This window comes from Mauremys mutica, chromosome 5 (genome assembly GCF_020497125.1).
Source record: "Mauremys mutica isolate MM-2020 ecotype Southern chromosome 5, ASM2049712v1, whole genome shotgun sequence".
Taxonomy (NCBI): domain Eukaryota; kingdom Metazoa; phylum Chordata; order Testudines; family Geoemydidae; genus Mauremys; species Mauremys mutica.
The window spans coordinates 80,964,207-80,989,965 of NC_059076.1; the positions used below are offsets into that span (position 1 = coordinate 80,964,207).

Genomic DNA, 25,759 nt, shown 5'->3' on the forward strand with positions numbered 1-25,759 from the left:
TGAGCAAAGTTTTTAGACTAATAGTGGATTTGCCAGGAAATGCAGTTTTCCCCTAACCCCCAAACTATTCACAAATTTAACACAAATTTGCCAAATAGTATCAGCCAGGGAAAAAAAATCCAGATCCACAAAACAGTCAGTGAAGGAGCATGGATCTGAATTTGTGTCTCACAGGTTAGTGCCCTAGCCACTTAATTCTCATTCTCCCAGTGATTAGTCACATATTTTATACAAAGTTCAGTGGAGAGATGGAGGGACCCACCTCAGAATAGCTTATAGCCTAGTGGTTAGGGTACTGTCTTGGGAAATAGAAGATACAAGGTCAAACCCCTCTTATCATGCAAAAGGGGAATTGAACCTGGGTCTCTCACTTCCGGGGTAAGTACTTTAACTGAGCTAAAAGTTATAATGTTGGTACCACTACCTCCTCCTGCTCCTGACACATTGTATTCTAACCTTTTAAAAAGGTTGAAAAAGAAATCATTTGGGTAAATGTTGTTTCATTTTGATTCAATGAAATTTTTCAGAATTTTTGGATTTGGTTTGGATTGAACCAAAATCATTTTTGAAACTGCCAGCAAACTAAAAAAAATAGCTCTTCATCCAGCTACATTTCCAAGTGCTTTGTAAACATCTATTTACACCAAGTGCGGCTGGTATTGTACAAAATATCCTAGAAGAAAAATACAGAGAGATGCACTGGAAGACCAGAGGAAGGAAAAGTGTTTGTTTGGTTTGATATATTTTTTTATTCTCTTATAAACCTGGTTTTAGAAGTTCTGTCGATGTTGGTTTGGGCATCTTCCAGTCTACTTCTGAAATAATCACTGCTTTCAGGGGAAGTTCAAAACCTGTAAAGGCATATGGGCCCAGGGAATTATCCCTGTCAAGCACACCTCTCCCTTTTCAGCAACACTGGTACAGATAATATCTTGGCAAGGAAATGTTTTTAAATAACATGCACGTTCATTATTATCAAACTGTATATTCTCTGACAGTAAGAAGAAAATTGGGCAGGCCAAATAGTCTTTGATCATTGTTCATGGATATGAATCATATTTCATTCAAGTCTTTTTCTAAGCAACCCACTTCTCTGAACTTTTCAGTGAAGGCCCAGTGAAACAAGTGAAATTAGAGCCTTCACTCGTATAGCAAATTCTTATTACCTCTAGTATGTAATATACATTTTGGGCCACGTTGTTTTTATTTAAGAGATGCATCAGATACAGACTAGTCCCCTTGACATGGTTCCTTTTGCCAAGTGTCCTTTGCAGAATGCAAAGGACAATTGAGTAAAAGGCTGGCTGGCTGTAGTAGTAATATGGTTTAATTAATGTGCTCATTGAACATAATGGTAGAAAGGGATTTTTTCTTGTTCTGGCTAATGATTTTCTCTCTTCACCCGTTTATATATTTGTGGTTTTGCTGTTATTACAAACATTCCTAAATACAGAACTTCAACATGCTGTCACAAATCACCTAGTGTTACTAAAAAATGAAGGCTCATAGCTTAGGAACTCAGATTTTCTCTGCCCTGTTGATGTGCAGGAGGGCATAGGGCACAAGGGGCCTTCCCCTGTTTGTCTCTTAGTGTAGTGAGTAGGCAAGGAGTACTGCTGGGTAGCTGCTACAGTGGCTTTAGCTTTCCCAGAGGGTCCCATTCCCAACTCCACGCCAGCCAGCTGAGTTGGGCTGATTCCTGAAGAACACACGCAGCATCTCTTCCAAGAAGGCAAGCAGCTGTTCTACCACAAGGATGCTGGAGGCAGTGACTATCTAAGGTCCAATGTCGCCAGGAGCATTGGGTGGGTGCTGCACCTCTGTACACCCCCTACCAGAGGTTAATACTACAGATGAGCTCAAAATGTCTTCCTTTAAAACATCTCAATCTCAAGTATGCCCTACAGAAAATCCCCCAAAGTAAATTCTGTATGGCTATTTGTAGTCAGTGGTGCCAATTTAAATCCTGAATCTGGAAAAGACAGCCGAAGAATTACAGCCTTTGAGGTCTCCAGACAATCACCCTAGAGAAGAATTTCTATGACACAATTTAGTCCTTCTACTCCCTTTTAGGCATGCAGTCATGCCCTATAATTCCTGGGGTTTAAGTCCAACATGGGTTTTTCCCCATTCATTTTTCCACTCATTTTAAACCAGCAGTTGTTTTTGTTTGGTTTGGTTTGGTTTGTTTGGTTGGGGTTTTTTTTTGGGGGGGGGAGGGAGTGGAGGTGTGTGATAAATTCATATAATAATTTATTATAGCCAATCATTACAATAACAACACTCAAAGTAAATTAACATTGTGTGCACTATTAGATATGAAATTGTTTGCAAGGTCATGACTGCACACAACCTTGTGGATGAATGAAAGAGCATTGCCAAGAAAACACAAACATAAATTTAAGTTCTTTAATTTAGGTGTGGGATGGATAAATAATGATTTGCAACAACCAGGGATCTCATGTGGCTTTGTTCATATTTTAATAGTTTACTCCTCTTTGCAGTTTCAGTAATTAAGTCTTATGACATTCCAGAAAGCATAAATCCTGCTGAGATGTTTAAGTTTGGAGCATCCTCTTGATGTACAATCAAAATAAAAAAAAATAAAAAGACACTTACCCAGGATCTTAACAAGCTGTTTTGCTTTTACCTTTGAAACACAATTGAATGGTAAAGTAATGTGGTCTGCTCAAACTGTTTTAGTCGCATTGTTAACTAGAACCTCCTTTTGAAATTCATTGCCTTCAATTATATTTTTTAAAAGAATTTTAATTATGTGACTGAAAAGAATAAAGATGCTCCAGGCTCCATTTGTTTACCATGGAAGGCCTTAAAAAATGAGGACAGAGCTTCCCAGCTCATGCAGGGGTTGCAGATAGAGAGAGATGACTTTTAATTCGACAAGTTCAGAGAGATTTCTTAGTTTGACGCGCATAGCAGGGGGTCTTTGAGCGCCTGGCAATACTTCAGCATTCTGAGCTTTGAAAGTCTTTCCCTGCAGCAGAAATTGTATCAAAAGCCAATGATAATATTCCCTGCAAGGTAAAGCACCCTATTGAAGATTTCTAGAGCTGTTTATTTATTCATCACAGTTTTTTCTTTTAGGACATATCAGGCATATAGGTAATAATTCACATAGATGATAGAAAAATGCAATAAATAAATAAATAAATAAAAATGCCTCATTAATATTTTCCATCTTCCCTTCTTATGCTTCTCCATAGGCCACATGTAGCTATAAAATATGATTGTGCTTGCCCTATATGTATATATAAAATTTGCTACAAATCTCAGCCTTTCCCTGTTTTTAGTAAAATTGTCACTCTTCTGTCTACCTTCGATCACTAGCTGGGTACATAGGATGTTTATGGCCGTTTCCTTCTTACTAAGCCCTCAAAGTGATAGGTCAATTTTACAGGAGGTTACTCAGTTTTGTAGGAGTCTTTTTAAATCTAAATCTTTAAAGTAGGTTTCAGGTAACTGTTTTCAAAGCCAAGATTAAAGCTTCATTTATATTCAAAAGGTCTGTTTTTTTAAAATATTTTTGCATTATCTTTATATGAAAAATATATACATATGTTTTTCTCCTCTATTTTTGTTTTGTTTTTCCACAGCAGAGCGAGGGCTGTGAGACTACGACAACCTGTCCCTAGTGTAATGTCAATGTCGGCTATCACTTTGGCAGAATCAGCCAGCTCAGTGAAGACTAAAAGAGTCCCTCCTCCTGTTTTTTCATCTGCTGGTGGCATTCAAAGTGACCTTGCCTTGTAAATATTGGTGAGTGACCACAAGGGAAAAGCAGTTCCTTGATGAAAAGGAACTTGTTTAAAAAAAAATGTGGTGACCTGTATTTCTTTCTAGGATAAATATTAGGGAAAGTGTCTATACAAAACATATGCAGGATATGTTTGCTGTTTTAATCATAGCTTGGTCTATTTAACTATATTTATTTCTTTACACTGAAAAGCATGTACTGAGCTATAGCTAGTAAGAGGTAATCAACATGTGATAATATTTTTCTTATATAAACCCCTTCCCGCCCAGTGGGTGACATTCTCACCCCTGCACCAGTTCCTGAATGCTAGATAAAAAGCCTGGAATAGTATAAAATGGCCTTTAAAGTCCCAAATCTGGCAGGGAAAGAATATTCCCAATGTAGGAGCTAAGGAAGACAGCTGAACCACCCCTCATCAGCTTTGGTGCAAGGGGCATGTAAGTGGTGGGACAGGAACAATCACTGCTGCAGAGATTCTGGACAAGCCATGAAGGTTACTGTAACTTAAAGTGCTTCTCAGGGATGTTTAAATTGTGCAAGAGGCCACTAAATCCACTTTAGCTCCCACCCCTGGCTGAGAGTTCTGTGCTGCACCACTAAGAGGCACAGCACAGAATCACACCCAGTGTATCTAAGGAGATATTTCATATTGGAATCAGATGTGTGGAGAGTGAAAGTCACTCAGGAGTACAGGTAATTTATATATTATAGCACAAATATTTTAAATGATTTATTAAATAAAAGTTAACCTGGTTTTTTGAAAAAGTTTGAGTAGTGTTAAATGCAGGGGTACCCAGGCTATAAATAACTTATGTATTTTAATTATTTAATCTACAGTGATTGTCACAAAAGAATAAACATTTGTGCATAGTTACCATTCAGTATTATCTGGATTACTGCAATCATCTGGATTAACTCCTATTAGGACTACAGGGAAATAACAGTGGTTCCCTAATTCATTGCTATATGGTATCTGTGAGCACAGATTGACATTTTAATGGCTATACCTATCCTTGACGTATGCCATTTTATAAATGGACTGTACCAGCCTTAAAAGACGTAGCTATAGGATAATTACTGCAGCACCAACCAACAGTGAAAAGCCATTTCAACAGAGGAGGAATTGTTGACTGGTGGTGTCTGTCATTGCAGTAATATTGATGGACATTTGGGTAATTTAATCCTAACCTTGGTTCTGTGGCTGCCCATGACTTTGTTTGGACTGGCTAAGGAAATAAGCAGAGGAGACTCTGCATTCTGATTGAGGATCATTTTTACAATGATAAATAAGTGAAAGAATGAATAAGTATAGAATTGAATGAATGGATTTTCTTTAACTATGCATCTAGTAATATTTTGTGATGCTGCATCACATTATGCTTCTTCTGAGTTCTGTATAATATGAGGGATGACACGGCATGATTCATTAACAGAAAGTGTCCTTATTTGGCAAAGCTCTGAAGCATGTGATTTGGGTCCTTATTGGGATAAATTCTACCATCACTAACTCTCCTGCAACCCCAAACAAAATAAATGTGCTGCTTGGGTTTATGTGATGCCACAATGTGTCTGAATATCTAGTGGTTGGTACCCAGATGGGTGGTCAATGGCCAGACATTTGGCAGCCAGCAGGAGGAGAAAATGAGATCACATTAACCAGGGATAAGTAAGATCAACCAGGTCAGAACTTGGAAATGGTAACAAAAAACGATTTGGGAAATCACTGCTCTTCCATTTAAAAAAAAATCAATTCTTTGATTTTTCTCGAGTGGTACTTTTGTCTTTTTATTTAAAAAAGTGATTCTGCAGTAATAGAGTTGAGAGAGATTCAGGCAATCAGCTCACATACTTTGCTTGTTTTCGTGAAGGATGTAAACAAAAATGAATGGTATAGCTTTGGTAATGACTGTACTGTGCAATTTATAATTCAGCCATATTATTAACTCTTTGCATAGTTTGTTGCTTTCTTTAAAATAAAAAAAAAATTGAAACTTTAGCAGATGCTTCATCAACCATTTGACACAGCTGTGGACCCTCAGTCTCTCTTTATTTGTCCATGTATTGGGCATCTATACTTATTACCACTAGGTCCCCTGAATGGGTACGTGAATCACTGCTCATTGTTTTTCATTATGCAATTTATGAAATTATTAAATTTAAATTCTGAAAGCTCTTTCCAGAGCAAGACTAATAGGCTAATAGTAGATAATAGGTTGATCATAGGATCTGTTGGGACTAATTTTTCTGCTAGTTGAGGTAATACCTTCACGAATCTATGGTCTATTTTGATAAAATGCCCAAAATAGGTCATAGAGCAGCTTTGTAGAAACTGGTATGTGAACAGAGTGGATTAAAGTAGCATTATTATTTGTTTGTTGGTTCATTTTAAAAACTTTTTGTTGAAATGAAATATTTCGTTTCATTTCATTTCATTTCATTTCATGACCTATTTGCTTTTCTTTGGGGTGGGGAGGGGAGATAACTCTCTCTCTCTCTGGCCCAATACATATTGTCATTCATAGTGGCAATCCATAGTCACTGGGCCAGGAAAAGAAAATGAGAATGACTCCATAGCCTGGTAGCTTGGGCATTCAACTATGATGAGGGAGACCCAAGCTCAAATTCCTACTCCAGTGGCTATTTAATTGTTTATAAAAAGTAGAACAGCTTCAATAGGAAAGATTGAGAAAGTCTTGTACAATAATATACCATAGTCCACTTGATAGGGCACTCACTTAAGAGACAGAAAACCCTTGTTTAAATCCCATCTCCTCATAAGGCAGAGGGGGAGTTGAACTGGGTGAGTTTGCTAACCTCTGGGTTAAAGGTTATAATCCTACTTTTTTCCCTCTCCCCAGACTGTTTTGTGAATCTAGTCCTTCTTTGCATTTGTCAAAATGCCAAAAATTGAAACGAAACATTTTGTTTCTCAACAATCTGAAACATTTTGATGTTTTTCTCTTTGGTTGAAACTATTTGGTGACCTCGACACAAATTCATGAATTTGGGGTAAACCAAAACTGCATTTTTTGTCAAATAAACTGTTTGCTGAAACAGTTTTGTCCAGCTCTGACAATATGCTAGGTGCTTTTCAAACCGAATAGGCACAAGCAGCTCACAAAAATCAGAGTTATTTACCTATAGGATGAATAGAAAATGCCCTTTAGCAACATCCAGCTGTCAAGAGAAAGGAGTGACTTCGTACAGTGACAGTTTTCCTTATTTTGTTTTCCATTTTCAGTTTGTCTCAGTCATGTATTTCAGTCTGATCTGGCAGATGGTTCTGTGATCAGTTGCTCACTGTTTCCTTTGCATTTTCACACATTTAAAGTTTTGTTTGTATAACTAATTTGGTACCAGTATCATAGGCATTCTAGAGAGTTCATGGACCTTTAAAAAAATAACAAAACAAACAAACAAAACTTCCTGTCTGAATGTGGAACAAGTTAGCAAGGATGGGGAGCCAATTGCTGGTCTCAACTTATTGCAGGAGAATGGCGTTAACCTTTTACTGGTTATCTTTTTTTTTTTTTTAAAGTCTCAGACTATTCTTCAAAAGATTTGTGAAATCTAGTGGCAGTACTACACAGAAAGCTTTAAAGACAAGTTTACCCTTTGAAGCCAATGGCTTCGAACTACACATGGAGGATTAATCTTAATGAGGACACTTCCATGCAGTTTGGTACAAATATTGATTGATGGTGCACACTAAATTAGCTTCCAGTAACATAAACCATCTTCAGTACTAAACATTGTTGTTCTCCATTAAGGTTAAATAAGGGATTTTGTTAGACAAGAATTCTAAGTTTTCCTTTTTATTTAAATGGTTTTCCTTGGGTCTTAATTTTGTTTCTCTTGTGTTTTCTGAATTGATGAGAATCTGCTGGAAATGAATGTATAACGCTATTTCATTTTTGAATAAATAATTGTGAAAACAGGAGGAGTAATTCAAGAAACATACCAAATACAATCAGTAAATACAATAAGTACAAAAAAAATGCAGGAAATCATTGTGATCCATGTGGTCCTATTAGAAACTGAGCCTACTAAATAGTAGGGAAATGTTTGCACAAATATTTGTTTACATTAGAAAGAAAATTTTGATTAATTGTTTTCAGGGCTTTTTTAGGCTCATTCTGTGAAAACATTTGAGCTGTTCCAGTGTACACACCTGAAAAGAATATTTTCAAGTTTCCAAACTGGAACGTTCTCTGAAAATGAATTACAAATTATGTATTGGATTAAAAAATTCACATGGATTAATTATGTAGGTCATCCAATAAGGGAACTGAAACAATACCTGGAAAATTACAGAGCTAAGCAATAGAAAATGCAGGATATTCACGATGAATTATTTGTGAATAATATTCAGAGCAAGAAATCTTCACAGAAGAAATTATGAATAATTTTGAATAACAAATACATTCCAAAAATTCACAATTGGTCCTTAGCTAATTCAAGAATATTCAAAAGTGAAAACCATTAAATAAATTAATCATTTCAATATATTGGCTTGTCTCTATTAGACACATACTTAGAAAAATGAGATGCAGCTATGGAAATCATAAAAATAAGTCTCTTGTTTGGAGAATACTTTGATAAGTTGCTTTGTCTAATTACACAGGAAGCTCTAAAATGAGTTTTATTCAAATCTTTATACAATGAAACATATTGTACTCTATGTAGTTACATCAAAAGCTTTCAAACACCAGCATTTAAAAAAAAAAAGCTGACCATGTGGCAGTGCTTCAAGGAGATAAGTAGCTGTCTGAAGCATCCAGGTCAAAATAAGCTTGTGTATACTTCTGTAATTTTGCTACAGTTTCTGGATAGTGTTTAAATAAAATATTTTATATTGCACTACCTAAAATGTCTGTTTCATGGTTAATGTGGACGATTTTTTCCCCGTTTTAATTTGCTTTCCATTTTTGCTGTTCTAATTACATAATATGCATGGGGTGCTAATTTAATTTTAATTGTTTAGGGATAGGTGTCCCTAGCCTCTGTTTTCCAGAAGCTAGAAATGGCCAACAGGGGATGGATCACTTGATGATTATCTGTTCTGTTCATCCCCTCTGAAACACCTGGCATTGGCCACTGTCAGAATACAGGATACTGGGCTAGATGGACCATTGGTCTGATTCAGCATGTCTGTTCTTGTATTCCCCCAAAGGGCAGGTGAGTGGGAGGCAAAATCACAAAGGTGAAAGGTCCATTCCAAGAATCAGATTTGAATTTCACAATTCAGGAATATTTCTTTCTCAGACAGTTTTGAATCTTTTTATCTTATTTAAAAACGTCAATGGTAGTTCTGCTTTAAGTGTTTAGTCTAAAGCAAAGCAGTCTAATGCAAAACTTACTTATATGCATGTGGACATAGGGTGAGAGGGAGAGAGAATTATCAGATATATCAGTGATGTGTTTCTTCAAATCTGAATCATTCTCATGAGCAGAATGTAAGCTTTGTGGTGTCTTTTGGGGATTTGCATGCTAGACTTCTGAATTTTTCTTCAGGAATAAATAATCAAATTATAACATCATGAAATTTCATCAGTATGTGTTGAAGATGTTTTCTCCTCCTATGGTCTTTAGAAATGAGCTCAAGCTGAAAATTTCACATGTGGATTTCAAATATTCTGAACTTCAAGGCAGCTCAGGTGGGCAGTTTTTTTCAGCCTGTCTCTAATATTGATTTTTTTTAATCTATAAACATTTCTAAGGCATCTGTCTTTGTTGTGTTTGTCAAAAAGATGCTTTGTCATTGCATATTGACAAAACCATGCACCTAAATCATTTTGTGTGGTGAGTAGTTGAGGACCAAAGTAAATTTGCAACTCCTTATTTGAGTCTTGTTAGTTTTGCAAGATCCAAGGCAGACCTGAAGTGGCACTGTTCTACAAACTACAGAACAGGTAGCAACCTACAGAAGCTCCATTCATCCTTTAGTCCCAGTGAAGTGGTTCTGACAAGTTCTAGAGTGCCTTCTGCTTTTCCAAATCTTGGTATTTTGTTTTATCAGTAGTTTTTATCATAGTGGCTGCTGCATCCTCAATTAGGCGGGTCTAAGAGAGCATTTTTTGTGTTTTTTTAAATAACCACCATTTCCCCACCACCACATATACCTTTAAAATAGCAGTGATTGTGCTTGAAGCCTTCATCACCATAATGGTTCAAACTCCATGCATTCCCTTCAGTGTGATTAAATCTGCCCTCCTCTAATTATACAATGCAGTTCCATTGCATATGGGCAGGGACAGGAGTCTGACAGCCTGTATGTACACATTAGAATTTTTCTGGTGTAGTGGAGGCAAGCCCCAGGAGGAAAGAGTGGAAGTGTTGGATATGCAAATCTACCAACTAGTGTCCCCATGTAGGGGAGACTGTAGAACTGATGAGGGCTACAATAGCCTTAAGGCTGCAATAATAATTATGGTGGCCTGTGAAGAAAAAAATAAAGAGTTCTAGAACCTTAAAATAAAATGAAAAAACAAATAGATAAAACCTTGATTATCTGGGCATTACTTATTGTTAAATAAACGTAATTACATTAATATCAAAACTCTCACAACTGTAATAAGCTCTGCTGTTATAACAGTAAACACCACCAAAATTATGCAAATGTAAGGGTGAACTGAATACAATTTATGAGAAGGAAAAGATTTAAGGCTAGATGGATTTCACCAGTTTGTTTGCTTTTTATTCCTATTAATCTTTGATTGACACTGTTACAACATTACTTAAAAAAAAATCAGGCATCAGTCTGCAGTTGTATTCTTAAACTGTCAGTGGTCTGTGACTGACTGATGGCAGCCAACAGCTGAACTGAAGGTTTGCTGTAGCTAGCAGGACATAGGGAGGGTTACATTAATTAGTTCCTTGTATAATTAAATATTCATGAAGTGCAATTCAGTCACTGGAGATAAAAACAGTTTTTAAAACAATTTAGTTTTCTCCTCTTTCCTGTCCAGCTTTTAGGTCTTGTATTCTTTTTATGGTTTGTCTTTTCATTCATATTCTGTGTCTGTCATTCACACTTGTTCTCTTAAGATTTTCTAGGCCAAACTGTAGGAATTTATAATTTGTAATTAGGGCTGTCAAGTGATTAAAAATTAATCGATTAATCGTGCTGTTAAACAATAATAGAATACTATTTATATAAATATTTTGGATGTTTTCCACATTTTCAAATATATTGTTTTTAATTACAACACAAAATACAACGTGTACAGTGCTCACTTGATATTTATTTTTATTATAACATGTATTTATATATATTCATTTATAACATAAAAATAAAATAAATAGTATTTTTCAATTCACTTACTACAAGTACTGCAGTACAATCTCTTTATCATGAAAGTTAAACTTGCAAATGTAGAATTATGTACAAAAAATAACAGAATTCAAAAATAAAACAATGTAAAACTTTAGAGCCTACAAGTCCACTCAGTCCTATTTCTTGTTCAGCCAAACAAGTTTGTTTACATTTTCAGGAGCTAATGCTGCCCACTTCTTGTTTACAATCTCACCTGAAAGTGAGAACAGGCTTTCACATGGCACTGTTGTAGCCAGCGTTGCAAGATATTTATGTACCAGATTCATATGTCCCTTCACGCTTCAACCATCATTCCAGAAGACAAGTCTATTCTAATGATGGGTTCTGCTCGATAGCGATCCAAAGCAAAGCAGACCAACACATGTTGATTTTCATCATCTGAGTCAGATGCCACCAGCAGAAGGTTGATTTTCTTTTTTGGTGGTTCAGGTTATGTAGTTTCCACATCGGAGTGTTGCTCTTTAAAGACTTCTGAAACATGTTCCACACCCCATCCCGATCAGATTTTGGAAGGCACTTCAGATTCTTAAACTTTGGGTTGAGTGCTGTAGCTATCTTTTGTATCATTGGTACCTTCTTTGTGTTTTGTCAAATCTGTAGTGAACGTGTTCTTAAAAAAAACAACATGCTTGTTTGTCTGAGTGATTGGCTAAAGTAGGACTGAGTGGACTTGTTGGCTCTAAAATTTTACATTGTTTTATTTTAATGCAGTTTTTTGTACATAATTCTACATTTGTAAATTAAACTTTCATGATAGAGATTGCACTACAGCACTTGTATTTGGTGAGTTGAAAAATATTTTTGTATTTTTTTACAGTGCAAATACTTGTAATAAAAAATAAATATAAAGTGAGCACTGTACACTGTCTTCTGTGTTCAAATTGAAATCAATATGTTTGAAAATGTAGAAAACATACAAAATATTTAAATAAATGGTATTCTATTATTGTTTAACAGTGCAATTAATCGTGAATAATTTTTTTAATCACTTGACAGCCCTACATCCTTCACACTTCCCTCGTCCTCTGGCTGCCAGGAACCATGCCTATGCTCAGCAGCTTCCAATTTATGATTGCCTCTTCACAGCTCCAAGGGCCATTCCAGCAGATAAGGATCAGGCAGACACAGCATGACACTGAACACCCATTCAGCATCAGGAGCCTGGAAAACAGTGGCACAGGAGTTGCTATGGCAGCATCTAGGCCGCCAAGGGATTCCCACTATAAGGAGGAAATCCTCCATTGTAAATTCAGTAGAATTAGGCAGTATTTGTGCTAGCAGACTGGTTCCAGCAATGCCCAGGTTTAAAGCAGAAAAATAGTTTCAATTTTTGAATTTCTCTAGCTTTAGAATGGAGTTAAATGTGTGCTGTGCATGTACACGCACATACCTTTAAAATGCGCATGATGGGCATAGTTAAAAAAATATTTCATCTCTCTAACTGTTGAAAAAGGTATTCCTGATCGTAGGCCTGGCCTACACTAGAAAATTAGATCAGTTGAACTACATTGGTCAGGGGTGTGGATTTTCATGAGTGGTGCTGTTAAGCCAACCTAAGTCCCCTAAAACAGTATTAGATTGATGGAAGAATTCTTTTGTCACCCTATCTACTTCCTCTTAAGGAGATGGATTACTTATGCTGATGGGAGAACTTCTCCCATTGGCACTCACAGTGTCTACATTGAAGTGCTACATCAGCATAGCTTTACCTCTATAGCGTTTAAAGTGTAGACAAGCCCTTAGTAATTGTACTCTCATTAGTAGAATAGGAAATTCCAACTCAAACTGGTAATACCTGACCTACTAATAAAAAGTATGGATGGATGTGCATCGGTATGTTACGTTTTTGTTTATAGCCTGTAGATTAATGATCATTTTGACCATCTTAGTATATGTTTCACTTGAAGGTAAAATTAAAAGTTTTAATTTTTTAAAAACAATAAACTGTTCGAAACTTTAGCTCGTGAGCGATAAAAATGTTACTGGCCGGGGATAAATTTTTCAGAAGTGTTTGTTGCATTGTGACATGGTGGCTGATCTCCTAAGGAATGGAGGGGCTAGGGCTAGCCAGTTTTGTATATGAAGGAGGCACACCTGGTTTGGATCAAGTGATTCCTCTGTGAAGAGCAGTGGGAAGCTGCAGTGAGGTGGAGGGATGCTTAGATAGAGCAGAGACTGGTAGAAATGAGCAGGGCCCAGCAGAGTCAGACTTGTGACTAAGACTCTAGCTAAGAAGGGTTGGGAGTAGCTTGCTACGGCAAGAGAGACCCTGACCAAGCAGGGGTACTCGGGAGGCAGATGGCCTGTTTATACGCATTTCCAGAAATGACTTAGTCATGTAAGAGCATAAGTTCCACTGACTTTTACTGTTGAAAAGGATCTGGGCTCCTAAGTCACTTAGGTGCTTTTTGAAACTGTTACGCCAGGTTTTTAAATCCCACCCTTGATTAATGCAGCCTGAAAACACAGTGAGGTCCAAATCCTGAAGCTCCCATAGTTTCCTAGGGATTCACCTACAGTAAAAGCATTTTCAGGCTCTAGGCAGTCCTAGAGGACAAGGCTTTTGCTCCGTCGTGGAATGCCCTTATTGTGTTAGTGCAGGACTGTGGGATACCAAGGTCACACTAGCTTCAGGCAGTGATAAATGCTGAATTATCAGGAACTGAACATTGGGAGAATGTATTTTCCCATCCAAGTTGTCCTTTACTCTGTAACAAGAAAGAAACTTGATTCAAATGAATGTACAACTTAAAATGAAGCTATTCTTCCTCTGAAAAATTCCATAATTGGGTATTTAACTGCCTGGTTCTTGGGGTTTCTGCTTTAAAATAGAAATTTGCTGTTAATATCCTGGGAAATTTTTTTGTCAAAGGTTACATTAAACAAAAGACAGATCTAGATTATCTGGAGTGATGTTTAATGCAATTTAAAAAAAAAAGCGGATGTGTGTCACTGCAGGTCATTTCTGAATATTCTTGTTGAGCTTCTCTGTTGGATATGCAATCTCAGCTAAATGTTTTGAAGAGGATGAATCAAATAAATTGCCCTATTTTCGGTCTTTCTCATCTGTATACAGTTGTGCAGCTCTAGTAGACCTGAAAATTGTTCAGAGACAAACTTTTTAAAAAATAAAATGCTTTTGAGGCAGAAAATTGCTTTTCTGCAATATTGTATAAATGACAGGATGTGACAGTAAGACAAGAAGTTGCCATCATGTATTGATATTGTAAAGCAAACCTTACATAACAAGGAAGATTGTTTGTTTTTATTTTCTTTCTTATTAAACTACAAAATATTTAATTGAAACAACACTAAGAATTTGACTTAAACCAACAAAAACAAGGACCACAGTTTAGAACTAAGTCTGAAAGTCCATGCTTTAACCCTCCTGTGTTGCCTGTATGTTTCAGGGCACATAAAGTATGATATGTAAGATCACAAAATGTTTCACCCTTCAGAAGCTCTAAGCACTGTGGGATGGGTTGAAGAAGAAATGTGAGCCTTAATTCTATATATCCTTGATTTTATGTTTGTCAAATCCTTAGCTTTGTTTGAAATCGCTTGTAGTATAATAAGAAAAATGTGGCTTATGCCTTTTGATTAGCCCCTTGATGTTTTTTTAACATATTTTTGCATGGTTTAATTTCCTTTTTTTATGGCAGTTTATAAATATAAAATAAAATAAAAGGGAAGAGGAGTGGAAGGGGAAGGAAATGTGTCATTCACATGCTAAGGGAGTTCAGACTCCTTTGAGCCCACTATCACATTAATGGGCCAGTTGAGATTTATCAGGGTTTTATGTATTAATCTTTATACACATTCACATACTAAAATTGCTCCTTTGGAACTGTAATGCTATTAGCTGTGAATTTGTGCAATATTAGCAATGTGGATTTCCATATTATGGAACCATAATATCAAAGGGTTATTAAAAATCCATATAAAGTATGGCACATGGAGGTACTTTCTAAGCCTCAATAGCACCGTTGCTTTCTGTTTTTTAAATACCAAAATGGTTGTCTATACTATGAAGAGAAATCCTTTGGCATCTTGTATGAAAAACATAAATAATATTGTATTACACAAATGTGCTTAATGTGGCAAAACCGATAAATCCTGGTTTCTGCTGGAGGGCAGGAGGGAGGGTGGGGTTGGGTGTTTTTTGTTTGGATGTTCTTTGTTCGGATGTTCTTTGTTCATTTTTTTTTTTGCATTACTGTGATTTAAAAGTATCACATTATAGATATGGACTAAACAAAACAACACAACACATGAATGGTAAGCAATAATGCTTTTCAAATGGCTTTTTACAGGTTCTCCATTTACTTCAGGTGCCAAGATGGGGGATGACACCTGTCCTCTCCAGCCTAAAGTGTCTTCCTACTTTAGTTAGTATTTTCTACCTATGTGGATAAACCCCCAATGACCGGTGCATCCAGTGGGGTATTGGAGGAAGACAGTTAAGGTTACATAATTATGTGAAACTGAGTCATTTTGGTTCTCATAGGGATTATGAAATCTTATAGTTATGGCTTATGTGGCTTTGCATGCTTTGGGTCAGATAATCGTCTGGTATGAACTAGAGTAATGGAATTACTTGGGTCAGTTTACAACAGCTGAGGATCTGGTTCTTTGAGTCACAAGTTAAGCCTAAAACTCAAAGCAAAAATATATTGAGCTGAATATAGTTTTGTGACAAAACCAGCCCTACCCCCATTTCTCTGTCTCTGCTTTGAGATGAGAGAACAAGGAAAAATGTACCTGAATGCCAGGGCTCTCAAACAGGTCCCACATTCCACTTAAATTTCTCCTTATAGAATCCTCCTTCCTCAAAAACCCATGCTTCATTGGATGGAGGAGATAAGGCAATGGGGTTCTACCTCCCTCCCTTTACATTTTTCAGGTAGTGTTGAGTTGGTCCACTAGCCCTTCCTAGCTCTGGAAAGTGGCAGATTTTTTTGCCCCATTCTTCATGGAAGATTAACTGGTAGGTCCTTCCCGAACATCCTCCATATCCAGGATTGTATGGCAGGGCAAGTGAACTTCCCATCCCTATATAATTAGCAAAGGCAAGACAGGGCAAGTTCTTCTGGTCTAATTTGCCACTGAATCTGGGAGGTCTCCTAGTGCAGTAGGCTTTTGGGAAATCACACTAAAACTGTTATGTAAACTATTTCCTGATAGTGCACTGCATTCTGGGGTATCTCAGCCTCAGAGTGCTAACAGTCAGTGCATTACAGCATTAGGAACCAGAGGAACCTTTCCATTTCCACTGGAAACAGGAAGGCTGCCTGCCATCAAAGAAGGTGTTGGGATATAGTTTCATCTCCAAAATCCTGTCAGGCTGGCCCACTGAAGGAACTGGATGACCAAACTCAACCAGCTTCCTACTCCTGAAGAACTGGGAGGGAGGAACAGGTGATTGGTTTCCCTCTGAAGATACCACTGCTCTTACTTCTGCACTCCAGCAAATAGGTTAGAAAAAGGTGAGCTTTGGGGATTGGTTGGAGCTGGCAGAGGGCTTAGCCAATTCAGCCCTAACGCAATAATGACATTCTGCAATGGAGCAAAGGCTTTGTTCTTTCAGACTGCCCACAGTCTGAGAATGATTTTACCAGTAGGTAAATCTCTAAGAAATTCTTAGAGCATCACAGTTTGAATCTCTCTGTGTTTTGAGGCTGTGTAAATCTATGGTGGAATTTAAAAACCTGAGGTAACAGTTTCAAAAGAACCTATGTGACATAGACATATAAGTCCAGTTTTCAAAAGTGAAAATCAATGGAGCTTGGGGTCCTGAGTGCCTAAATCACTTCTGAAAATGGGACGTGGGTACTTCGACAATTTTACCCCAGGCCAGTAACCCTTTTATCGCTAATGAGCTAAAGTTTGTGAATAGTCTATTATGTTTTTTAAAAAATTAAAACACATGGCACTTTAGCCCTTTATGCTGGAACATACACTAAGAAGATGTTAAAATTATTCTTAATATACAGGCCAAAAAGCAAAATATAACATACAGATATGCATCCATACATACTTTTTGTTAGTAGGCCAGATATTACCAGTGTGAGCAGGAATTTCCTATACTATTAAAGGGAGTACACTACTAAGATCCATAATACGTTTTCAACAGGAAGTTGAAATACATATTTTTAACTATGCACATCATGTATATGGGCAGTAGAGACCTAGCTGTGTGGGAAGCGATCAGTCTGGGCCCAGTAAGCTAGTATAGGAAGAGCTGCAGGGCCAGAGTGAGGCCAGTTCCTTGCTAGAGCTGGAAGAGTGTGGATGGTGTGTGGTTGACTGAGGGAGCTGCAGGACACTGGAAGAGGTAATACTGCCAGAAGCCAGGGAGCAGTGAGAAGGAGCCCTGAGCTGGTTACTGGGACTGCACCAGACCAGGACAAGGTCCTGAGGTAAGGGTGAAGACGGTGCAGGACCGCAGGGAAGTGGCCCAGGGAATTAGAGCAGCAGCACAACTTAGATAACTGGACCCAGAGGACAGCTGCTATCTATGGCGTGCCTGGGCTGTGACCTGGAGTAGTGGGCAGGCTTGGGTCCCCCCCAACCCTCATTAACCACTGGGGGAAGTGGTCTGGAAATTGAGGCACCCCAGACAGGGGGATTGAACTGCAGCAGTCCTGATGGAGAGACATGCCTGGAAAAGCGCTAAGAGGGCGAAGACTTTGTCACCAGGGAGGGAGCCCTGGGGCACTGCTCTATCCCGGAGCAGGGACAAATGGTGGGGGACGTTACAGAGGGCACTGGGAGACACCCCTGTTGGACTTGTACCCAGAAGGGGTTTTGCTTTGCTTTTATCACACAGACTAACTGTGTGAGACTTGGCTGGAGGGATGAGTCACTGAAGAATCATCATGAAAGAAAGAGAGAGAGTGCAGACACATGTAGTTGGGCAGAGGCACTCGCAAGAGGTGAATGCAACCCCATTATAGGCAACCTTATAGCTGTCTCCAGAGTTTGTTCTGGGGGAATCCTCTTTGGCAGGAACCAGGGCTTCTATGGCCCCATTTATGTTGCTCTAATTCTTTTACACAATGTAAAGAGGCCAGAGTTGTGTGAGGATTTCACCCAATGACTTTGTCCTTATTCTAACCCATGTGAGAGAAGAATCAGGCTTATTGTTTTTAACTGCAACAGGGTGACACATGCATTTTCATATGTTAAAGAAACTTTTTTAAACTAGAAAAAAATGGTTCTTAAAGTGATAGTGCCTATGTGTATTCTGCATGTGGATATGTATGCGCCTGAGTCTGGAATTCTTTTTACAAGCATCATCCATTGGCCTGCACGTGTAATGTAGCTCTGCTCATGCTCCCAACTGAGGGCATAAAGTGTGGTGTAGGCCAATGCCTATCCAGTTCCTTCTTACCGCCGCATGCTCTGAGTCAGTATCTTTGGTACCTCCGTTCATTTCTACTATATCATTGCAGTAAAGATATTGTATATAGTTAGTTTTAGTAGTTTTGTAGTTTTTGTAATATAGTCTAGCCTGGTATAGTTACATAATGTTTTCCCTCCTTTTCTTCACTGCCCAGGGACATTTTCCCCCTGAGAAGTCTGTGATTATAGCCAGGGTCTGAAAATTCAAAAACTGTTTCTTGCCCTTGTTCCTTTTCTGTCAGTGATAAACATTAGTGCTGCCTCTACTGACTGGGTGAGGCTCACATCTGTCAAGTGCAGCATCTGCTGCTCTTTTCCCTTCAAAACTTGTGAGGGTTGGGAACTGAGACTTAAAAAAAAATCGGATGGAGAAGGCCATGAGGCCCCAATCAGACCATGCACCCAAGTCCAAAATATTTCATAAGCAGTGTCTGTTGGCCCACACATGCACTGTAGCTCTCCTTATGCTCCAAACTGAGGGCATAAAGGGTGGAATGGGCTGATGCCTCCCCAGTTTTCCTTATTACCCCAGTCCAAACAATCCACAGCAAAGGGGATAGAGGGTGGGCAATGGAATACAGATAGCAACTACACATCTCGAAGAACCTCCATTTCTTCTTTGAATGATGGTCTCTATGTGCATTCCACAAATAGGAGATTAACAAGCAATGGGGACAGCAAAAGGCATCTCCCTGATCCTAGGACTATCACCCTGCCATATTTCCAGTTTCTGCTTTAAGCAAATTTCAGAAAAAATTCATAATGGAAAGGACTATGTAATCGAAGTATAGGGTCACTATGGCTGTCTCGCTAATTCATTTGAAAAACATATATTTACATCATCCCAACTCATATGCTAATATATGCAATTTAAAAAGGATATTTTTTGTTTCACTTTACATTGATAAATACACTATTGTGTGAAAATGGCTGTAGAATTACTGTAAAATGGCATATAGCAGGTGGGTCCCATCATCATTGCACAGTGAGGCTCTGAGCATCAGCTATTCTAGAACTGCTTCTGCCTCTTGCTGACACTCTGCACTGGCTCAAGGCTGCTGATTCTTTTCTTGCTTCCCTGTATTTCATGTTCGTGCAAAACCTTCCATTATTTTCAGTTTGTGCTGGGCCTAGCTTTTGCCTCTGCCTGTTAACCCCTGCCCACAGCAGTAACAAATGAAAGCATGTTGTTATAAACATTGCTTCCGCACTGTGAAATTTCTGTTGCAATGTAAAGTACAGTGTCAGGGCTGCCTTAGAAGCACTGGTATGCTATATGTGACTCCCATACTTTGGGTATCACTAACCTGTAGGATTTTTCCTTTACCCTACACAAATACTAATTTAAATGTTTTTAAATTGTTTTGGCTAAATCAAGCTATTCTAGTAGCTATTGCAGAGTCTTCTTCAATAATTTTTCAGTGGTAAACTGTATTCTTCATGGCATTTACTAGTAGGATGCATAGCCAGGGAACTTCTTATTGCAGATACCCATGTGCCGTTACATGTTTAATAATACCAATATACAAAAGACTGATCTCAAAGAATATGTGCAGTTAAGTGTTAACAAAATTTAGTGGAGAAATGGATTAACAGTGCTTTGATCTATTTACCTAAAAGACATAATGAGTGTAATAAAATAAAAATCTTTTTTCTCAATTAAATTACATAACACTTGTTTTATTTCATTTTAAACAAATCAATATTATCTTTTTCACATACTCAGATTGTTATGCTCATCTTATTTTGCTGCTTAAAAGGGAATTATAATTTAAAAATATATTGTTTTAAATAAAATTAAATAGAATATTAAAACTCTGTGTTGGAGAGCCAATTATCCAGTCACATTCCTTTCCTGCGCCTTCTCCTCAGTCATGAGACCCATATGCTAAGCTGTGTAAAATATTCTTTTAGCAGCAGGTGGGTCTTAAGTTTCCACAAGCAATTACAGGGATGTCTTCAATTGTCAAATGCCTGTGCTGCTGATGGGTTGTCTTGGCTTCTTTGTCTTTATGCATGCCATTGGCAAGATTCTCTGGTTTGCTAAGGCCACTGTATGCAGCTTACACAGCACAAAGTGTTTTAAACCAGCATGAGATTCCCAGTGGAAAAATCTATGACTATTCATTGAAGCAGGGACTTGAACTTGATCTCCTGCTTCCCAGGGCATACCCTAACCATCCAGTTATAGAATTAGTTAGCAGCTATCTCCCCCCAATGACTAATGAATTATGTATACAAAGTGGAACAGCTTCAGCAGGAGAGATTCAGAGAGACTCACCCCTAGAATACCTAGTAGCATAGAGGTTAGGCTGCTGATGTGGGAGACCTGGGTTTTAGTCCCTGCTTCAAATCAAACAGAGTGGGGATTTGAAAATAGTCCTCCCACATCCCATGTGATTGTCCGAATCACTGGGCTACCAGAGCTGGCACTGCAGGGGAGGTGAATGCTTAGTTTGAGAAGGATGCTCACTGAGCAGCTTGGGTGCGTCAGGATTTAGGTGGTTTTGTACATGACCATCAGCAGACACTTAGGCACCTCCGTTGTTAGATGGCAGCTGGGCACAGGTTTTTAGGATCACAGTGGTGCCTCAACGTTAAACTGAGGTATCTTAAGTGGTAGTTAGGTGCCTAAGTCCCTTTGTAGTTATAGCCCAGTTTCATTAATGTGCATTGTAATAATAAATAGAGTTTAGCAAATTCATCTTCAATGCACTTTACAACCATTAAATAATTAATCATCAGAATACTCTAGCAAGCGCAGGAAGTACTAGAGTTCAAATTTCACAGATGGGGACACTGGGGCAGAGAAGTTAAGTTTTCCTAAACTGTCAAAGCAAAGTTTAGAACTAGATTAATAGATTGCAAGGCCAGAAGCAGGCATTATGGTCATCTAATCTAACGTCCTATAAAACTTTCCCAAAATAATTCTTCTTTGAACTACAGCCTATCTTTAAAATATCCAATGTTGATTTAAAATCGCCAGTGATTACAATTCTCCACGACTCTTAGTAAATTACTCCACGGGTTAATTACATTGGCTCTTAAAAGTTTGTCTGAGTGTGTCTAGCTTCAGCTTCCAGCCATTGGATCTTGTTGTACCCTTGTTGTACCCTTGCCTGCTATACTGAAAAATTCTCTATTATCAAATATTGTTCCCCATGTAGGTACTTATAGACTTTGATCAAGTGGCCCCTTAACCTTCTCTCTCTTAAGCTAAATAGATTGAGCTCCTTGAATCTATCACAATAAGGCACATTTTCTAATACTTTCATCGTTCTCTTGGCTCTTCTCTGAACCCTCTCCAGTTTATCAACATCCATCTTGAACTGTGGAAACCAGAACTGGATAGAGAATTCCAACAGTGGTTACACCAGTGCAAAATACAGAGGTAAAATAACCCATTTACTCCTTGAGATTCCCCTGTTTTTACATCCAAGAATGGCATTAACTCTTTTGGCCACAGCATTGCGCTGGGATCGCATGTTCAGCTGATTATCCATCATCATCCCCAAATCTTGTTCAGCGTCACTGCTTCCCAGGATAGAGTCCCCCATCCTGTAAGTATGGCCTACATTCTTTGTTTCTAGGTATATACATTTACATTTAGCCATAATAAAATGCATATTGTTTGCTTGTGCCCTGCTTACCAAGTGATCCGGATTGCTTTGAATCAGTGACATCCTCTTCATTATTTTCCACTCCCCCAATTTTTGTGTCATCTGCAAACTTTCAGTGATTATTTTATGTTTCTTCCAGGTTGTTGATAAAAATGCTAAATAGCATAGAGACAAGAACTAATACCTAGGGGACCCACTAGAAACGCACACACGTTCGATGATGATTACCCATTTTCAATTACACTTTCAGACCATTTAATTATGCCATGTTAATTTTATATTGTCCTAGGTTTTTAATCAAAATGTTGTGTGGTATCAAGTCAAATGTCTTACAGAAGTCTAAGTATGTTATACCAGTGCTGTTACATTTATCAACCAAACTTATAACCGCATCAAAACAAGATATCAAGTTAGTTTGACAGATCTATTTTCCATAAAGCCCTGTTGGCTGGCATTAATTATATTACCCTCCTTTATTTTTTTTTTAAAATTGAGCCCTGTATGAGCTGCTCTGTTATTTTTGCATGGGATCATTGTCAGGCTGGCATGCCTATAATTATCCAGGTTATCCCATTTACCCTGTGAAAATATTGTCACGTCATTAGCTTTCTTCCAGTCTTCTGAGCTACTCCAGTACTCCAAAAGTTATTTAAAATCAGTGTCAATGGTCCAGCAAGCTCCTTAGCCACCTCTTTTAATACTCTCAGATGCTGATTAATGGGACCTGCTGATTTAAAAATGCCTAATCCGTTGTCATCATGCAGCCTTTTTCCCCTGCACACCGTAGAGCTAACAGAGCTGGTCATCCTGTTCCTTAGTGTGATTTGGTGGTCTGTAGCAGACACCAAATAGTATCATTTGTGTTTTACCTGTTAGAACACTGATGCATAAGCATTTCAGGATCATTATTGTCCAAGTGATATGGAAACAGGTAATGCAATTTTTAACAGTGTCTCACTCCCTCTCCTTTTGCCCACTTGATCCTTCCTCGGTAGGTTATAACCATGATTTTACATTCTATTCATGCAAAACATCCCTCCATGTGTCAGTACTACCAGCTAGATTGAATTTATTCTTATAAGTGAGACATTACCATTTATTTTGTTTGTTACCCAGGCTCCTGGCATTGGTGCATGGGCAGTTAAGAAACTAGTTAAAAAGGCGTTTTTAAAAAAAGACAATATTGTTAACCAACTGTAGCTAGAGTACAGCTCCAATCCTATACTCAGACATGAGGCCGTGTCACTCTGTTTCAGACAGATTCATCCTGGTATTAGCCCTAGGAATAGCACGTCTCCCCCATTCACGGAGAGCTGGAGGCCTAGCTTGACATCTGGTGCAGGCTAGAGCAATCCTTAAGGCTGCCCTTAATTGTGGCCCCTGCTGCTATAGCCCCTGTGAGCTTTGCGTCAGAGGTGAATAGCTGCAGTTTACGGATAGAATCACAGCACTGGAAGGCACCTCGAGATGTCATCTAGTCCAGTCCCCTGCACTCATGGCAGGACTAAGAATTATTTAGACCACTGTTGACAGGTGTTTGTCCAACCTGCTCTTAAAAATCTCCAATGATGGAGATTCCACAACCTCCCTAGGCAATTTATTGCAGTGATTAACTACCCTGACAGTTATGCCAGGATGCTGCAGCCATACCTCCTCCTACCTGGGAGAAGCCCTCCTGAAATGTCCCCTACACCTAGCAAAGCGGCCTCATGCTAGTTGTATTCACTGTGAGCGGGGATATACACGTACCTTATACCCTCTTTGTAGCAGCATAGTAACACATGAAATAGCAGTAAAATCCATTGTGATCCATTATTGGCACAAGTGATCATATTTTAAAATGTCAGCTTTCTTATACACTGAGGTCACATTATCAAAAGTAAAACTGGAAACTTGCCAAAGTCCAGCCAATATAGTATTTTAACATAAAATTGAGGTTCTCCATTTTATCTAATCATTTAACAAAGAACTTTTTTAAAGTTTTCCTTCAGAACTTGTGCAGATGTGAAAGCCACTGATGGAGATCAAAACTGCTTAAAGTTAGGCCAAGCACTAAAAACTCAAATTGTTTATATCTGACATTTTGGTCTGCAGCCATGGCTGTAATCAGCAGATTAATCAGTCTGCAGTGACTCTGGTAGAGAATTTAAGTCTGATACTTGACTAGCTTAACTGGGGGAAAGTGAAAGGATCAGAACTCTGAGTATGAGAGGCTTTTTTCATTCTGCATCTTGTAACTCAGGATGCATCCTGTCATCCTTTTTGCACACACTTCCTTTTTCTCTACCTTCTCTGCTGCTTATCCACCTTGCAGCCCTTTAAAAACCTTTTCCTTCCACCCTCGATTTTCTTCTTTTTAAAAATACATGCAGGCCTGCCTAAGTGCATCTAACCTCCACAGAAGTAACAAGAGCATAGTTCTATATGCCTGATGCACTAGATTTCCTAACAGGATGAAGGATCCCAATCCATGATACAGATTTAGAAAATGCCTTTTCAGGGAGCAAATGTGGAGCAAGCAAATGGAGCAAATTCGCTTGTTTCAGTTATTAAGTAAAAATCAGTGCATCTCATGTGTTGTGTATTTGGTTGTCATGGGTTTTGTTACTATGGCAACTGAGTTAGACTATTAAGGGATAGCTCAGCCGGTTTCAACCGGCTGGGTGAGCTCTCTGTTCCTGTAAATAAAATGGAGGTTTTGGTTAGCTGTCTGCTCTCTGGCCTCAAGTGATTGCTTCCTACACCGGCTGCCCCTAGGACATAACATCATGTAATGCAATATATTAAACAATCCACAAGTACTCCTGTTCTTTTTGCGAATACAGACTAACATGGGTGCTACTCTGAAACCCACCTTTAGAGAGTTATGCTTCATACATATGAACAAAAATAGCAACATCACTTGTAAATTGCAACAATAAATGGTGCATCTTTTCACATTTGGATCTATGTGTAATTGTTTTGGGAATAGGACCTTAAGCAAAAATACATTAATCTTTCCATGCTGTTCTATATATTAAGTCTTACAGATATTACAATATTTGCTATTTGACAAACATTCCCTCTTCCCTCCATCCTGCCTTGCTTTCTTATACCAAAGTAGTCTCTCATCATATCTTTCTCTTCATCTTCCTGAGTTACAGTATGTAGGAGATATCACGTGCTTACTGTGAGATTAAAGAGCAACTACATGTGGAGACAACCTAAGCACAGTGGAGGAAGAGGTGATGCACACAAACACACGTTCAGTTGTTGTCTGTTCTAGTGTTTGGTCATAAACTGACATTTACAAATGTTTGTTTAAAATTTAATGAGGTGTTTAAGGAAGAGACCAACTCTTATGTACACTTGAATGACATTAGGATTTTTTTAAAGGCTCTAAAGTTTAACTTTTTAAAACTTTTATATCAAATCCTGCATTTCTTCTTTGTTAAATCACTTACCTGTAGGTGTCATTTGAGATGAATTGAAAAGAGAATTTATTTTCCCCCTTGGAGAGGAAGCCTTTTCCAATGATTAGGGCACTAGATTGGGATTCGAGAGACCTGGAAATTCCTTCTCCTACTTGTTTTTTAAAGTTAATATTTCACTTATCCTGTGCATTCCTGTGATGGTGAACACTCA

The 25,759-nt window shown here is 38.2% G+C and overlaps 1 protein-coding gene across 1 annotated transcript in view; it reads left to right on the forward strand.

Annotated features, from left to right (window-relative positions):
* TENM3 (teneurin transmembrane protein 3) overlaps positions 1 to 25,759 on the forward strand; it is a 1,686,859-nt gene that overhangs the window by 405,945 nt on the left and 1,255,155 nt on the right. The window contains exon 5 of the mRNA XM_045017713.1: positions 3,615 to 3,777. The gene's annotated coding sequence lies outside the window, so the exon portion shown is untranslated. The remainder of the gene's footprint in view (positions 1 to 3,614; positions 3,778 to 25,759) is intronic.